The following is a 16,418-nucleotide window of genomic DNA, read 5'->3' as shown; positions in this document are numbered from 1 at the left end:
TTTCTGATCTTGGTCTTCTGGTCTTCCCTGTGACTGAGTGAGATACCTAAAGTCCTTCCAATAAGTCTCACTTTTACCTAAATCTCATTTTTGTTACTTACTATTGCATTTCATGTTCAGTTGGTTTACCTCACTGAATTAAGAGGAGCCCAAATTATTTTCCTTTTAGTGCTGTGACTAATAAACAGGGTGCCCCACAGTCCTGGTTTGCCAAGGACTGAGGGGGCTCCCAGGACATATGGGCAAGACCCTGTGTTTGTTTATGTATTTATTTATTTTTAATCCTCACCCAAGGATATGTTTTTATTGATTTTTATACAGAGAGGAAGGAGGAGAGAGAGAGAGAAAGAGAGAGAGAGAGAGAGAGAGAGAGAGAGAGAGAGAGAGAGAGAGAAGGGAAGAAAGAAAGAAAGGGGAAAATATCAATGTAAGAGAAGCATCCATCGGCTGCCTCCCATACACACCCTGACTAGGGATCAAACCCGAAACCTTGGTATGTGTCCTGACCCAGAATTGAACCTTTTGGTATACTGAATGATGCTCCAACCAACTGAGCCCCCCTGCCAAGGCCCCTGTATTCACTTTTAGTGGGCCAACCCTACTAAAAGACTCCAGGTATGGTCACTACAGAAGAAGCCGCAGTCAAGGATAATTTCAAGCCAGAGAGTGAGACAGTCTGTGACAGCTGTCAGGGGTCATACAAAAGCAAGATGGCAAAGAGTTGTTATAGGCAAGAGCCCTTAGTGTGACTCCTTAGCCGGTATCAGAGTTCTGATTCCAGGACCATCTACATGAAAATAACCTGTTAAAATACATCTATATATATAAAAGCCTAAGCAACCATCCGATCATCTGACCCTCCGACCGTAGCTATGCGGCACACTGACCACCAGGGGGCAGATGCTTGATGCAGGAGTGGAAACCACAGGCATGGAAACATGGAACAGACTGATGAATCTCAGAGGGAAGGGGGGGAAGGGGGAGGGCAGGAAGAGATTAACCAAAGATATTATATGCATACTAGAGGCCTGGTGCACAGATTCGTGCACTGGTGGGGTCCCTCTGCCTGGCCTGCACCCTCTTGCAATCCAGGACCCCTTGGGGGATGTCGAAAAGCCAGTTTCTGCCCGATTCCCGAAGGCCAGGCCGAGGGACCCCACCGTGCACCGGGCCTCTAGTATTAAATAATAAAGTGCTCCTTAGGAATGCAGATCCTTGGGCTCCACTCCAGACCTATTGAGCAAAAATTTTTGGGGTGAGTCCCAATAATTTGTGTTTTAAAACCTTTCAGATGATTTGAATCCACACTAAAATATGAAGATCCCTGTGTTAAAGGATAAAGCAGGGTGGGGGTGTAGAATACCCTTTTCCCCCTTCTTACTGTGGGCCTGTCTGGAGACCACATTTAAAATTCTTGCCACACTAAGTGTGGACCATGAACCAGCAGCACTGGCATTGCCTGGGCACTTGTTAGAAACGTAAAATCTAAGGCCCCATCCGAGCCCTGAGAAGTCAGAATATGCGGTTTAACAAGGTCTCCTGGTATGCACACTAAGGTAATGTCAAACAGCAGCGGAAGGATTCCCCTGCCTGCCAGGTGTCAGGGGTGGGGCCCAATGGGTAACCAGCTCCTCTTTTCCAAGCTCTCAACCAACTGAGAGACAGACCCAGGATTCAGACAATGGGGATCAGAGGCCAACTTTTTTACTGAGAAAAGCTGCATTGGAGGACATGACTTGGTGGAGTCAAGCGTGCTTATTAACCCTTTCCTGAGTTGAATGTAACCTCCCAAATATCAGGTTGACCCTGAAGCTCTGCCCCACTAGGCTCTCACATGAGCGGGGCACCAGACCGGAACTCACCCTCCCTGCAGATGGACAGAGCCAGAGGATGGAGAGGACTGAGCCAAGATGGCCAAGCTTTCACTTCCTACCAGCCAGCAGGCTCCTCGCGCCTCCTTGCTCTTAGGAAGGCCAGGAGTCCTATCTAGGCAAGTCGCTCCACCTGGGGTTCTTTCTTTCTTTCTTTCTTTCTTTCTTTCTTTCTTTCTTTCTTTCTTTCTTTCTTTCTTTCTTTCTTTCTTTCTTCCTTCCTTCCTTCCTTCCTTCCTTCCTTCCTTCCTTCCTTCCTTCCTTCCTTCCTTCCTTCCTTCCTTCCTTCCCTCCCTCCCTCCCTCCCTCCCTCCCTCCCTCCCTTCCTTTCTTCCTTTCCTCCCTCCATCCCTTCCTTTCTTTCCTCCCTCCCTCCCTTCCTTTCCTCCCTCCCTCCCTCCCTCCCTCCCTCCCTCCCTCCCTCCCTCCCTCCCTCCCTTCCTTCCTTCCTTCCTTCTTTCCTTCCTTCCTTTCTTTTTAATATATATTTTATTGATTTTTTACAGAGAGGAAGGGAGAAGGATAGAGAGTTAGAAACACCGATGAGAGAGAAATATCGATCAGCTGCCTCCTGCACACCCCCTACTGGGGATGTGCCCGCAACCAAGGTACATGCCCTTGACCGGAATTGAACCTGGGATCTTTCAGTCCACAGGCCCATGCTCCATCCACTGAGCCAAACCAGTGAGGGCACCTGGGGTTCTTTCTAACACCAGGATGTAAAAAACCGTCTAGGGAGCTTTCTGTCCCTGGGGAAACCATGAGTCACATGGGGCAGTCAGCCCAGGTGGCCCCACGGTTACTGGGACATAGGGTCTGAGATGACACCTTGGGGAATCTGCATAGGAAGCCCCTGTCACCTGCCCAGCTGCTTTTTCTGACTTCCCATAACACACGGGTTCCACCACTGCCAAAGCTGGGGAACCGCACGGAAACCCTAGTGGTGGCTACATCTACAGAAGGACCTCTGGAGGCAGGCGCCAGTTAGTAAGCTGCACATTTTTGAAGAGAGAGGGGTGCATTTCACTCCATGCTAACATCAGCACTTTGGAATCTTCCTTCAGTTCACGAAGTAGCTGCTTTTCTCCCACACATAGGCTTCTCACCTCCATTATATGAAAATGGCTCTGAATTTAGACTTATTGCCTTGTGCCTAGTGGTGTGTTAGTTGAAGTATGGTAGCAACCATACTTAGGTAAAAACTGCTGTTTGAATTTTAACCCTGCTATTCTGGCTTCTGCACGCACTTACTTGCTTAAGGTAATTTTCCTGTGCCTGTGGACCAGAATCACAGGAGATTGATTCCCACTGACTCAGTAGCTCCAGGAGTAGAAACTGTAGATAACCTTTAGAGATTACTAACTCTGCTTGACTCTGCCTCTGTAAATCTGCTTTTGCAAGATAGGGCCACATTCCAATGTCCAGTAGGGGCTGGGAATCCCCCTGCAGGCTGTTCCCAGCATTTAGAATTTAGAATTTAGAACAAAGGAAAATTTTTGTGGTTTGGACCTTTAAAAGGACTGCCTACACCTGGGACAGCGTGGTCGTGAGGGTGGACTCCACCTGCGTGTGGTGCTCTCTCGGCCGTCCTGGCCAGTTCAGTAAATCCTTGCCTGCTTTTTTAATCAATCAGCAGCCTCTGGTGGTCTTATTTTTGACTCCAGGGTTCGACCCCACAACATTAGTGATATGCAAAACCAGGCATTGAAACCCAGTGTGTCTAGCATTGCCTAATAATTTAATTGGCCATAATGATTTTATTGTCTGGGTTTTTAAAATGGCACAATTGTCAGTTTTTCCAAAGTGCTTCCAGGTTGATTACACATGTACAGGGGAGGAGGCATGTAATATCTATATGCCCAGTAACTGCTTTTTCAAATTATATTCATTCCTCTTTATTTTATTTGAGAGTCTGGTTAGTTCAGTATAGTTCAAGGAAAGCATTGTGGTAAACAGCCCGCTTAAATGTGAGCAGTGTAAAGAGCAGCAGCTTGCAGAAATATTGCTATAGATACTAGGACCGTATCCTGCCTCGATACAGACCACACATAATTGAATCATGTTCAATAGAAGACCATTACAAAACCGAACTTATTTGCAATGCTAATGTGGGGAAGACAGCTGTCACAGGGAATTAAATATGACCATTCAGAGCTTGAATAAATGAGGTGTCCATTATCTTCTGGCTGTGTTGCAGGCTGTTTGAAGAGCACAAATAAATGATACTGTAGCGATAACCAGCCCATGGTTTTGTTTTTTCAGTCATAGAAATATGAGAGCGATGGAGGTGGGGGTGGGGAGACAGAAAAGAAACTTGGCAGCTAAATATAGGGCAAGTGGGCAAAGAGTTTGATTTCTCCATTTCCCCTAAGACACCATGGATGCAAGGACATAATCAAAATTCCACTTTTGATGCCTGGAATAGATATTTAATTCTATTAAAGATTTTTATCAAGATTCATCCCTTCTCTATAAGACTCAAATCACAGCCAACTCACAAAGGAGGCTGAATGGGAAAGGGTCGAGTGGGGAGTAAACAAAGCTAATCCTTTTGTCCCGTCCCCAAGGCCTTCCTTCTCAACCAAACAGATAATAAAGGTAACGGAGAACTTCATGGATAATCAATCTGCCAAAGAGCATAAAAGGTACTTGGATCAGTGCTAGCTTTAAAAATGTCATTAATTATCCAGTTAACAAAAAGGGAGGCTTCCTTTGATTGGCTCTGAGCAACCTGTCTACAAATCAGTTTTCTTATTTAAAAACACAGGGATACTGGCTGTCATCGTTTTGACACATGAAAAAGTTAGCAACAATCTTTAAAAAAATCACCTAAAAGGAGTACTATTTCCAGGTAGAATATCTACTGCAGGTCATTCTAGAACATAGGTTATAGCCTGAAATTACTTGTACGTGACACTGCGGTTGAGAGAAAAACCAGCCTGTGTGAGCAGTGGCTAGTAAGACTGGCGGCTGGTCTTGCCTTATGACAGATACTGGTGATCCCTCGGAAGTAAACAGGTCTGTCAAAAAGTCTTTTGCTCTTTTCTGTAAACTTTCAGGGAAGTTAGCAGTCATTTAGAGGGAGGGAGAGGGAGGGAGGGAGAGAGAGAGAGAGAGAGAGAGAGAGAGAGAGAGAGAGAGAACTCATGGATATGGACAACAGTGTGGTGATTGGGGGGTTGGGGAGGTGGGTGGAGGTGAAAGAGGGTATAGGGGGGATAAATTATGATGGACAAAACATTAAATTAAAATTTTAAAGAAAGTAGTAAAAGAGAAATTGATATAATTGTGTGTGTGTGTGTGTGTGTATCAGCATTAGATATTTTGGGTACTGTGGTATAGGAATTACATTTATGTAGCATGTAAATTAAATTAAAAAATGTATTATATTTCTAGCTTATAAGGACTCTGAGTGCCTTGGTGCTGCTGGTATGTTAATTCAAACAGGTTGGTTTCAGGCATTTGTGTAATATTTTCAAAACTTAATTGGAATTCCAAGCATTTGCAATGTGACAGCTGTAAATAAAAATTATTCCTCCAAGCTCACAATATAACACTTTCCTATCAGGGCTCATATATTTTGGGGTGGTTAAAAATCTATTCCTTTTGAGAAAAAGACTGTTGGTAGGATATTTATTGGGATGGGAAGAGAAAAAAACCCATCTTGGCCTTAAAGATTCTATTTTATATTACGAAGGCCTTGGGTCATGCTGTGTCAGTTGGCCAGATTGTTAAAGGGTTCTCTAGCACCCTGGCTTGGAAGCAATGCATGTGCTGGGAGAACTGCTCCTAATCTACTAAATACAGAAGTCATCCTGTATTCAGAATTACTAACTTATTAAAATCCTGAATAATTTAGTATGAAATTAAATAGGTGTTTCAGCTGGATCCTTAAGATTTTTTCCGAAATGGATTTTTCTATCTGATTGTAAATAGCATGCATGTTTGTAGTAAAAAATTTCAAACAGCCCTAACCGGTTTGGCTCAGTGGATAGAGCATCGGCCTCTGGACTCAAGGGTCCCAGGATCGAGTCCAGTCTAGGGCATGTACCTTGGTTGCGGGCACATCCCCAGTAGGGGGTATGCAGGAGGCGGCTGATCAATGTTTCTCTCTCATCGATGTTTCTAACTCTCTATCCCTCTCCCTTCCTCTCTGTAAAAAATCAATAAAATATATTAAAATTTTTTTTTCAAACAATACAGAAATGTCTGATCTAGTAAGTGAAAGCCCTACATAATTCCAGCCTTCCAGAGTTTCATAGACAGTCTCATGTATATCATTTCAACATTTTTCCTGTGTAAACCCATCTTCCTCCTCCCCAAAAGATGTATGCATGGTATGATTTAACATGTTTTATTCACTTAGTTGTATCTCATAGGCATCTTGTCATATCTGTACATATAGATTTACTTACTTTTTAAAAAATGACTAATATTCTGTTGTATATAATAATACTTATTATAATTAATAGGGAAAAGGTCTTTTCTGTTTTTCTACCCAGGAAGCAAAAGTTCTATAAATTATTAAATGGTTATAGTTATATTAATCAGGTATTTTTTTTTAATAAAAAGGCCATCTTTTGATCATGGGAACTAAAGTTTACTAGCCTATGTTTGTATCTATTACACTTTGATAAATGATCTTTTGGTAAAATACATTTGAAACTTTCTCTTGACCTAGAATTGGCTTTAGATCACTCCAATAGGCCTCTGGAATCCCTTAAGTGTTTGTTTTCTCTCTCATGAAGGAAAACTTTCTGCTTAAGGTACAGGGGAAGTTTTGTCAAATAATAATAACCATATTATGCTTTCATTTATAGCTCTAATTGTTGTTCTGGAATATTGTGTTTTGCAGAAAGGACAAGATTCCATGTCATTTGCAAGTATTGCTGATTCTTAAATTTTTGTTTTTCAGATATAAGGAAGCATTTTTAACGCAATTTGGTAAATTATATATTCTCCCCACCTATCCCTCCAGAATTTGGCTATTCTTAATAAGTGGAAATACATTTCTTTGCATGAATTTAGTAAGACCTGTTTCCAATTGTAGCTATATTAACCAAGATAAAAATTGAAATTGGGCCTGCTTATAGCATCCATGGCTTTGCTGCCTTTTGCAGAACTTGGTCCATCCAGCATTCTATGGGAATGCCTTATAATCCACAAGGGCAGGCCATCGTTGAACGTGCCATGCTAACCTGAAGGGTATGCTAGTAAAACAAAAAAAGGGGGAATATGGGACTCAAAGACCCTGCTATAATACTACCTAAATCACTCTTTACCCTTAATTTTTGAATTTGAATGATTATTTTCAATCCTCAATAACCCCACCTCAGAAATTACAAGTCTCGTGGAGAGATGTGGACACTAATAACTGGATGGGACCCAATGAATTGTTAACATGGGGAGAGAATATGCATGGTTTCTACCCCCCACAGGGCCGCTGTAGATTCCAGCTCACGGGATTAAACCCTGCCATGGCATGGCACTGGACCAATCCTTCTCCAGAAATGAAGAATTTGGGCCTAGGTACTCTGCAGCCCCGAATGTTGAGCCTTCTCTGGATCCAGATGGCCCCCGGAATAACCTGGGGAATGATGAAGAAGCTGATGGCAGAGGCTGAGCAATTATTGGAGCGTACTCACACCCCACACATTCCAGATAACTAACCATTGCTCTTTTTGTTTTTCTTATAGTCTGTAAAATCAGAACTCCAGCAGTAAATGCGCTTCACAGACCCTGACCTTCCAAAGCAGGAAGTTCACCACCTCCTTCTGTCTTCTACATTCAGCAAAACAAAAAAGGAGGAGATGTTGGGGAGCATAAGAAACTTGGTTGGAAAGTTTGTAAGGAGGACATTCTGATAAAAGGGAAGTGTGTGGAAGGCTGCCTGCCCTGTTTGTCAGATTCTGACTTAAGGGAGACTTAGGGGAGTGTCGAAGGTGGCACCCCTAATTATTCCTGACCGTTCCAACAAGTCTGTGCATATGCAGACCCCCGGGTGTTTACTGGAATTCCTATACTTAATCCCTGAATGCCCTTGCCTAGAGAATAATGTAAACACATGTGTCCTCCCAAGATTACTCACCCTATTGATTGTATCTAAAGATAAAAATTGCAATAAAAGCCTAACGAGGCAGGCAGTTGAGATTGCTTGGACCCTTAAGCCAGGCAAGCCCCTTAGCCCTCTCTTTCACAGTGAAACTGTGTCAGAGTAATCTGTTCATCCATCACTCAGGGGCTGCTAATGAGCCCCGGCAAACTCTGTTTTCTCATCTGCAAAATGGGGATAAAAATGGCTTTTTAGACTACTATATGGATTACTAGAGGCCCAATGCATGGATTCATGCACAGTGAAAGGAAATTAATTACAAGAACTATTTTAATATAGCTATTTACCCTTTCTCTATAATAGAAGTCAACCAAATTCATGATCGACAATGACAGATCAAAACACACGCATGCGTTTGGTGCCAGTGAGAGCTTATATGTATCATGCATGTGCGAGTCAACTTAGCCTTTTATGTATAGAGAATAAACTTGCTTCATTAGGCCTGCTTTCTGATTTAGCTAAACTTTTTGCAGCCCAGTGAAGCACCCCAACTTCTCTTTCAGGTAATTGTCAGCAACACAGCAGTAAATATCAACACGAAGAAGATTATTATTGTAGATCACGCAGGGAGAACAAAGGGTAAATATTTAACTGTAGCAGTGTTTGACTATATTCTGTGCAGTGAGAAAACCTGAAGTCATTTTCAAGGTCTATCATTTCTTACTTCTTTTCCATCAGGTCAAGTTTCTAAACTTTCTAAATCTCCATTTTCTGGCTAATGAACAGAAAATAGGATTCTACTGAGTCTCCTATCTACCTACTCCAGTACTTCTGCGAGGATCAAATGAGATGAGGCACCAGAAAACAGTTCACAATATTTGGTTAAAGTGTAAATGTTTCCACCTGGCTATAAAGCAAGTCATGTTCCTGGGCTGAAGAAACTCCAAGGAGGCTAATTGCTAGGGAAAGGAAGGCAGGCGTTGCTACATGATGTCATTATCCGGGTGCTCACAGCCATCGTTTCTGGGCTGGGCTGGGCTGTGTGCCGCATTTTGCACCATGGGGTCTTGGCAGTGTTGGCTGTGATTTGGTGGGGTGTCACTCCTGGGTGGTGGTGGGGCCTGTGTCCCACTTTGGGGAAGTTGAGTGTTGTTTTGTCGGCACCAGATCCGTGGTGCTGGCCAGTGCACATCATAGCAGCTCCTGTGTTGAGCATCTGCCCCCTGGTGGTCAGTGCTCATCATAGCAGATGGTTGGAAGGACACAGCATGTTAGCATTTTATATATATAGATAAGAGATAATCTTTATGCTTGGCACAGAGAAAATACTCAATAGATAATGTTTATTGCTGTGTCTAAGAGTGAGTGTTCTAAATTCTAAAGTCAAACTACCAGGGTTCAAATTTCAGCTACTTGTTAACTCTTCATCTTCTGCAAGTTATTTAACTTCTCTGAGTAGGACTGCCTTCATATATATGCAACCCGTGCAGTTGTCCAGGGCCTAACACTTGGTTTAATGACCTGCTGCACCCAGCAGGGAGAGGGGAGAAAGCCAGTGGCAGTAGCAGGCACTTCTTTTGGCTGGGAGGACCAGAGAGCTGCAGGGGGAAGCCAAGCAGGCCAATCTGTGACCTGTGAGCTGCCAGAAGCCAGAGAGGACAATCTCTTAAGTCATGTGCTTGGCAAGCAGCCAGAGGTGAGTGGTGAGTAGAGGGCTGCGAGTTTTGAGGAGCCAGAGCGAATGGGGTCTGAGTCCCATGGGAGCAGTGAGAGCAAACAGTGACTGTCAGCAGATGCCGGCCCAGCAGAGCATGGGGTGCTGCTGTGCAGCTCCCCACTGCTATGCCTGGCGGTGGTATTTCAGACAAAGAAAGGAAATTACAGAGCCTGCTGCTGCTTAGACTCCCAAACCTCGCCTCCTGTTGCCCTTGAAGTTGGCTCCAGGAGCATATTATCTGTAAACCAAGAGCTGTTGTGGTAGAATCACTGTTTCCCTCTGTGACTGAATCGTGGAGGTCAGGAGTCACCATTATGGTTAGGGCAAAACAAAACCTACTCCTAAACAATGCCGTGGTACTGTCCTACAGAAGCCATGGAGGTCAAATCTTGGAGGGCACAGAGGTAAAAATCTTGCAATTCAGTGCCATCTACTGGAATAGTTAGTAGAAAGACTTCCTCAGAGATAAATGCAAAAACAAAAGAGGGCAGCAAATACCATGAGGAACCACAGTAATGAAGATGACCAGAAAGAAAATGAAAAACCCTCAGTAGGCTGGAACACATAGAATTATGTGATATAAATGACAGAGATTTTAAGATTGCAGTCCTGAAAATACTCAAAGAGATGTGAGAAAATACTAACAGGCAATTTAGTGCACTCAGAAAACAAATCAATTAAAAAAAAAAATCAGCATTTCTCTAAGGAAATTGAAACTTTAAAAACAAATCTATCAGAATTCCTGTAAATGAAGCATGCAATTAAGAAGATTAAGAATGAACTGTTGAGTGTAGAAAACAGAACCAACCAGTCAGAGTAAAGAACTAGTGATATTGAAGATAGGAATCAAGAAATGATGCAGAGGGAAGAAGAGAAAGACCCGAGAATAAATAAAAATGAAAGAGCTCTATGAGACCTCTCTGACTGCATCAGAAAAAGTCATATTAGAATCATAGACATTGTGGAGGATGAAGAGAGGGAGCATGGAACGAAGAGTCTCTTAAAACAGTGGATGGGAACTTCCCAATATATGGAAAAAACTAGATTCTCAAATCCAAGAACCAAACAGAAGATATAGTTACCTCAATTCAAAGAGGCCCTCTCCAAGGGACTGGTAATGAAGCTGTCAAAAATTAATGACAAAGAAAAAAATTTCAAAGCAGTCAGGGAAAAGAGGGAAGTGACCTACAAAGGAAACCCCATCAGAATTTCATCCAACTTCTCAGCAGAAAGTCTACAAGCCAGGAGAGACTGCAATCAAATATTCAAATGTCTGAAAGAGAGAAATTATCAGCCATATATAATATATCCAGCAAAATTATCCTTTAAATATGAAGGAGAAATAAGGACCTTCCCAGACACACAGAAACTGAGGGATTTATCACCAAAAATCCTCCATCACAGGAAATACTCAAGGGAGTTATTCTACCTGAAACAAAGAACATAAGGTTACAACGTTATGAGTAACATCACCAAAAATTTACAGTGTACACAGGGATCATTTGTGACAATAAAAACATGCAAGGGGAAGAGGGCAAGGTCTGAACTGGCAAAGGAAAATGAAGATCAGATGCACTCAAAAGGGAAAAAAAACTATGGTATACTGGTATATGCAACTTCATTTTTTATAAACCTAATGGCAACCACACACAAAAATCCCCAAAACAGGACATATAGCTTAAAAAAGAGAAAACAGCAGAAAGGTGTGTGGGATACCACCAAACAAAAACAACAGACAGAAGTATAAAGGAAAAAGTATCAACGGAGGCACAGAGCTACCAGAAAACAAAAGATAAAATGGCTATAGGAAATCCTCAGACATCAAGAAGGGTCTGAATTCAGTAAAGAGGCACAGATTAGCAGAATGGATAAAAAAACAAAACCCAATCATATGCTGCTTACAAGAGACACATCTAAACAGCAAAGACAAAGGTAGATTCAAATTAAAAAGGTGAAAAATGATTCTCCAAGCAAATAACATGCACAAAAAAGCAGGTATAGCCATACTTATTAGTATATCAGACAAAATAGATTTCAAGATAACAAGAGACAAAGATGGATACTTTATAATGATATAAAGGGAACACTACATCAAGACAACATAAAACTTCTTAATATATATGCACCCAACCAGGGAGCACCAAAATATATTAAACAGCTACTCACAGAACTAAAGGCAGAAACAGATCAAAACACAATCATAGTTGGAGACCTTAATACTCCATTGACAGATCTAGACAGATCAACCAAACAGAAAATGAATAAAGAAATATCAGCCTTAAATGAAATATTAGACCAAATGGACATAATGGACATTTATAGAACATTTCATCACAGAACATCAGATTATACATGCTTCTCCAGCGCACATGGAACATTCTCAAGGATAGACCATATGTTGGGTCACAGAACTAGCATCAACAAATTCAAAAAGATTGAAATTATACCAAGCATATTTTCTGATCATGATGCCTTGAAATTAGAAATCAACTGTAAAAAGGAAGTAAAGAAACCCACAAATACGTGGATATTAAACAACATACTACTAAAAAAATGGCTGGGTCAAAGACAAAATAAAAGATGAGATCAAAAGATATATATAGAGAAGTGAGAATGATAACACAACATATGAAAACTTCTAGGATGCAGCAAAGGCAGTAATAAGAGGGAAGTTTATATCATTACAGGCTTATCTTAAGAAACAAGAGAAATCCCAAGTAAACAACCTAACATTACATCTTAAAGTACTAGAAAAGAAGGACAAAAGCAACTCAAAGTCAGCAGAAGAAAGGAAATAATAAAAATTAGAGCAGAATGAAATGAAATAGAGAACAAAAAGACTATAAAAATTAATAACACAAAGAGCTGGTTCTTGGAAAAGATTAATAAAATTGATAGCCCCATAACTAGACTCAGTAAGGGAAAAGACCCATATAAACAAAATCAAAAATGAAAGAGGATAAGTCACTACAGACATCACAGATATATAAAGGATCATACTAGAATATTATGAAAGACTATATGCCACCAAATTAAATAACTTAGAAGAAATGGATATGTTCCTAGAAATATATAACCTTCCTAAACTAAATCATGAAGAGTTTAATAATCTAAATAGACTGATCAGCAGTAAGAAACTTCACAAGAAAAAAAAAAAAAAGCCCAGGACCAGATGGCTTCACTAGTGAATTCTACCAAACATTCAAAGAAGAATTAAAATCTATCTTTTTCAAAATCTTGCAAAAAATTGAAGAAGAGGCAATACTTCCTAGCACATTCTATGAGGCCAATATAACCCTGGTACCAAAACCTGGCAAAGATAACACAAAAAACTAAAACTACAGACCAATATCTCTGATAAACACAGATGCAAAAAATCCAAAACAAAATACTAATAAATTGAATACAACAGCACATCTAAAAAATAATACATCACAATCAAGTGGATTCATTCCAGGAGCACAAGGATGGTTCAACATTCGCAAATCAACATAATACACCGAATTAACAAAAGAAAGGGTAAAAATAATATAATCTTATCAATAGGTGCAGAAAAAGCACTTGATAAGATACAACATCTATTTATGATTAAAACACCCAATAAAATAGGAATAGTAGGAAAGTACCTTAACACAATAAAGGCCATATACAATAAACCCTCTGCTAATATCATACTCTATTGTGGAAAACTGAAAACTTTTTCCCTAAGATCAGGATCAAGACAAGGATGTCCACTCTCACCACTCTTAGTCTCACCACTCTGAAAGTGCTACCAGAGCAATAAAGCAAGAGAAAGAAATAAAATGCATCCAAATAGGAAAGGAAGAAGTCAAACTGTCACTCTATGTGGATGACAAGATTCTGTATATAGAAAACCCTAAAGACTCTACCAAAAAAACGATTAGAAACAATGAACAAGTACAGTCAAGTAGCAGGATACAAAATCAATGTACAAAAATCCATTGCCTTCCTGTATACTAATAACAAAACTTCAGAAAAAGAAATGGAAAAAACAATTCCTTTTGTAATAGTGACTAAAAGAATAAAATACCTAGGAATAAACTTAACAAAGAATATTAAAGACCTATGTACTGAAAATTACAAAGCACTATTAAAAGAGATTGAAAAAGACACAACAAAATGGAAAAATATCCTGTGCTCATGGTTTGGAAGAATCAACATAGTTAAAGTGGCCATATTACCCAAAGGCAATGTACATATTTAATGTACTCCCCATCAAAATTCCAATGTCATTTTTAAAAGAAATAGGACAAAAAAATCATCAGATTTGTATGGAACACCAAAAGATCCCAGATAACCAAAGAAATACTGAGAAAAAATAATGAAGTTGGAGGTATCACACTATCTGACTTCAAATTATAACAGAGCTACAATAATCAAAACAGCATGGTATTGGCAGAGAAATGGACACACAGATCAATGGAACAGAATAGAGAGCCCAGCTATAAAACCATATGTATATGGACAGATAATTTTTGACAAAAGAGCCAGAAATGCACATCGGAGTAAAGACAGTCTCTTCAATAAATGGTGCTGGGAAAACTGGAAAGCCACATGCAAACAAATGAAACTGGATGACAGTTTGTCCCCATGTGACAAAAATTAACTCAAAATCATCAAAGACCTAAATATAAGACCCAAAACAATAAGACACATAGAAAAAAAAATATTGGTACCAAACTTATGGATCTGGGTCTAGAGAGCATTTTATGAACTTGACCCCAAAGGCAAGGGAAGTAAAGGCAAAAATAAATGAATGGGACTATATCAAACTAAAAAGCTTCTGCACAGCAAAAGAAACTGACAACAAAACAGTCAACTAGATGGCAGAATATATTTGCAAACAGTAGCTGCAACAAAGGTTTAATTTCCAAATATATATAAAGAACTGATAAAACTCAACACCAAACAAACAAATAATCCAATCAAAAAGTGGACAGAGGATCTGACAATATACCTCTTTCTCTCTCTCTCTCTCTCTCTCTCTCTCTCTCTCTCTCTCTCTCTTTTCCACATCATTAATATTTACTGTTCAGCTCTCCCCAGTAGGACTGAGGGGCTGGGACGCTATGAGAAGTAGGTCTGGAGGCCCTGTGTGCCCGGTGGTCCCAAGGCCTGTGGGTCCTTCCGCCTAAGCTTTCCAGGTCAAGATGTCCTGTGGAGTCCCTGGCTATGTCAGACCCAGGAAAGCTGCCTTCATGGAGGAAAAGAACATGTGGGGAAAGGCCACATGATGCCTCAAAACCTGCCAATTCCAACATGAGCATGTGACAGAAAGGAAACTGAGGCAAGAGGGTAGAACCCAGCAGAAAAAAAAATGACATGGTGTCTGAAAGTGAGGTAGGGAGGATCAGTATCTTTCAGGCCCTGAGCCAGAATGGGGCGAGTGGGTGATCTCCAGGTACTTCCTCCTGGCTCTGGAAGAGTAAGCAGGAGAGAAGTGGGGGTTCTGATTAGTCAGGGGTGAGTCCTGAACGCTCCACCTCCAGGAGTGTCTGCAGGACAGCCATGCTTGAGGGGCTGCTGTGCCTGCACAGGTCCTATGGGCCCCCACCCTCAGTATGTACCGGAGGGGAGGCAGGTGCATCCCCGCTGGGCCCTCACCGGGCTTTTTGGTCACCTTCTGGTTCTTCCGCATCACATAAGTGATGAACAGTCCCACAAACAGGAGCAGTAGGAGACCAGAAGCTAGTGGGATGGCAACAGCATAAGCTCGGGGCAGGGAACACTTGTGGATGACACGCTGGCTGTCGATGAATTGCAAGAGAATCACCCAGGCAGTATAGTAGGGGAAGATGATGAGGCTAACGGAGATGAGGCCGAGTCCCACCACCTAGTCTGGCCCCGTGGCCATTGCCCCGCGCTCTGCTTTGGAGCTGAAAATACACCTCTCTAAAGAAGACATCTGAGCAACCAATAGATATATGAAAAGATGCTCAACCTCACTGGCAATCAGGGAAATCCAAATCAAAACCACAATGAGATACCACCTCACACCTGTTAGAGTGGCCATTGTCAACAAGACAAGCAATAACAAGTGTTGGAGAGATTGTGGGAAAAAGGGAACCCTCATTCACTGCTGGTGGAAATGCATACTGGTACAACCACTATGGAAAGCAGTCTGGCAATTCATCAAAAAATTAAGACTACCATACGACCCAGCAATCCCACTCCTGGATATATACCCGAAAAACTCAAAATCATATATTCACAAAGATGTATGCACCCCTATGTTCATTGCAGCTTTATTCATGGTGGCCGAGACAAGGAAACAACCAAAGTGTCCCATGATAGAGGACTGGATAAAGAAGATTCCATATACAATGGAATACTACTCAGCCATAAGAAAGCATGAAATAGCACCATTTGCAACAACATGGATGGACCTTGTGAACATTATGCTAAGTGAAATAAGTCATTCAGAAAAAGCTAAGAACCATATGATTTCACTCATATGTGAGACATAAGACTGAAACCCATGAACACAAACAGCAGTGTGGTGGTTGCCAGAGGGAAGGGGTGGGGGGAGAAGAGGGTCCTAATATGAGGTGACAGGAGAGGATGTGACTTTGGGTGATGGGCACAGGGTGCAACACACAGATCTTGTAACATAGCTACCCACACTTGAAACCTATATGTTTACGTTGACCAATGTCACCCCAATCAATTTAATAAATAAAATTTTAAAAAAGCCCTGCTGCCACTTCCTTGAAACTATTAATAATTTTTGAATAAGGGGCTCTGCATTTTAATTTTC

General features: G+C 41.2%; 1 pseudogene across 1 annotated transcript; it reads right to left on the bottom strand.

Annotated features, from left to right (window-relative positions):
- Nucleotides 1–7,396: 7,396 nt before the first annotated feature.
- Nucleotides 7,397–15,515, bottom strand: LOC307097627 (dolichol phosphate-mannose biosynthesis regulatory protein-like; annotated as a pseudogene). Its single transcript has 2 exons — nucleotides 15,266–15,515; nucleotides 7,397–7,458 (listed from the first exon to the last, which is right to left on the bottom strand). The product of its transcript is annotated as a dolichol phosphate-mannose biosynthesis regulatory protein-like (transcript).
- Between the last annotated feature and the right edge of the window lie 903 nt (nucleotides 15,516–16,418).

The sequence above is a fragment of the Cnephaeus nilssonii genome (genome assembly GCF_951640355.1).
Source record: "Cnephaeus nilssonii genome assembly, chromosome: 4".
In the NCBI taxonomy this organism is placed as follows: domain Eukaryota; kingdom Metazoa; phylum Chordata; class Mammalia; order Chiroptera; family Vespertilionidae; genus Cnephaeus; species Cnephaeus nilssonii.
This window is presented reverse-complemented; position numbering and strand designations above follow the sequence as displayed.